Consider the following 2,225-nt stretch of genomic DNA (forward strand, 5'->3'; position numbering starts at 1 on the left):
TCTTTTGATACATTATGGATTTCCAGAAAAGCTTCTGAGTGACCAGGGCCCAGATTTTGAATCTCGCACCATCAAGGAACTGTGCTCCATTGCTGGTATTCAGAAGATCAGGACTACCCCTTATCACCCCAGAGGGAATCCAGTGGAGAGATTCAATCGAACCCTCCTCCAGATGTTGGGCACTCTGGAAAACAACGACAAGTCTCATTGGAGGGAATTTGTTAAGCCTCTAGTGCATGCTTATAACTGCACGAGGAATGATGTGACTGGATTCAGTCCCTATGAACTAATGTTTGGCAGACAACCCAGGTTGCCAGTCGATTTGGCGTTTGGTCTACCTGCGAGCAGTCAACCAAAGTCACATTCTCAGTATGTGCATGACTTAAAGGGTTGCCTAGAGGAAAGCTATCGAGTCGCCACAGAGAATGCCTCAAAGACAGCTGAACGTAACAAACGTTTCGACAAGAGAGTGGTTGAGTCTACTCTTGAAGCAGGGGATCGGGTCCTTGTGAGGAATGTTCGGATAAGAGGGAAGCACAAATTGGCTGATAAATGGGAGTCAGATGTTCACACAGTAGTCAAACGTGTTGGTGACTTGCCTGTGTATACTGTCAAACCAGAGGGGAAAGATGGGCCATTTCACACATTGCACCGTGATCTTTTGCTGCCGTGTGGGTTTTTACCGGTGGCTGAGTCCAAGCATTCTCCAAAGCAGACTATCAACAAACCCAGAACAAGGAGACAGTCAAGAATGGAAGTCAAGGATGACTCTGAGGTGGCAGGTTGTAATTCAGAGTCAGAAGATGATGACTACTATTGCTACTCATCTGGAGGGACACTGAACACTGACTTGATCGAAACAAGACTTTTAACCCGGCCAGAGACAGTTTCATCTGGAGAGGGACATCTCAGAGAGACAAAACTTCCTGTTGCTGTCAACCTGGAAGAAAAGGCTCCATCAACCATGGAGAGGCGGGAGAGAGATAAGGGATATGCATATGGAAGAAAATCAGTACAGAGGATACCTGTAGAGATCATTCCATCCAGATCAGAGAAGCCTCTAGTTCTCAGAGATAGGACCTCAAATGAGTCAATCTCTGACAGATCAAATTATTCCAGTTGGGAAGGGGACTCAGAAGTTGTTGATGCACAGGCTGACGTCGTTCCGGAGCAGAGAGAGCCGAAATTCCCCAATGTGAGGAGAGTTCTATTTGAAACTTCTCAGGATGCCACTTCTGATAATCCAAAAGAAGATGAAACCATGCCTGTCCAGCTGACTCTGTCATTCAGTGACAGCAGCATGGACAAGGGAGGTTCTGTCAGTGAATCTTGTGAGGGAGTGTCATCGGACAGAACCATTGAGGGACCTGAGATAGTCAGAAGTTTACAAGCTGTGTACCCACCATCTCCTTCGCCTAGACGTGGTCAGAGTGAACTGAGATGTGACACCCAAGCAGCGTTCAACGCCAGCTTTGCAAAGGTGTGAAGTCACTATTAGAGGTCCACAGGTAACATCCTTACCTACCAGCGTGGATGATCAGTTGCAGCCTGCGTTGACAGTTGCACCAACACTTGGCATGGCTGCTAATTTGAACGTTAGTAACCAAGGGTCCCTGTCAGACAAGATCAGCGGTATTGGTGACACCACTGCAACGACACATTCAGTGCTTACCATGAATGATGTGAATTCCCCAACTGTACAACGGGTCGTTGTTGAGCATGTTGAAGCTATGTCTCCCATGCACTCTTCATTTCGCACTCTTCATTTCGCCTCAGACCCTTCTCTGGGAAGATTCCTCGCCCAAACAGTGAACTTGATTATGATACTTGGAGAGCAAATGTTGACTTACTCCTGACAGACCCCTCGATGTCCGACTTGCACAGAACGCGCAAGATTTTAGACAGCTTATTGCCTCCGGCTACTGATGTTATTAAGCATGTTAGCCCTCAGGCTCTGCCATCAGTGTATCTCCAGCTATTAGATTCGGTCTATGGCTCTGTTGAGGATGGAGATGAGCTGTTGGCCAAGTTTATGGGGACATTGCAGAACAATGACGAGAAGCCTTCTGACTATCTGAACCGCTTGCAAGTTGCAAGTGCTGTGGTCAGACGAGGTGGCATCGCAGAGGGTGAGCGAAACCGCTATCTCTTGAAGCAGTTCTGTCGGGGCTGCTGGAATGATGGACTAATTGCTGATCTTCAGCTGGAGCGGAGAACTAGTGTGC

The sequence above is a fragment of the Takifugu rubripes genome, unplaced genomic scaffold (assembly GCF_901000725.2).
Source record: "Takifugu rubripes unplaced genomic scaffold, fTakRub1.2, whole genome shotgun sequence".
Taxonomy (NCBI): Eukaryota; Metazoa; Chordata; class Actinopteri; order Tetraodontiformes; family Tetraodontidae; genus Takifugu; species Takifugu rubripes.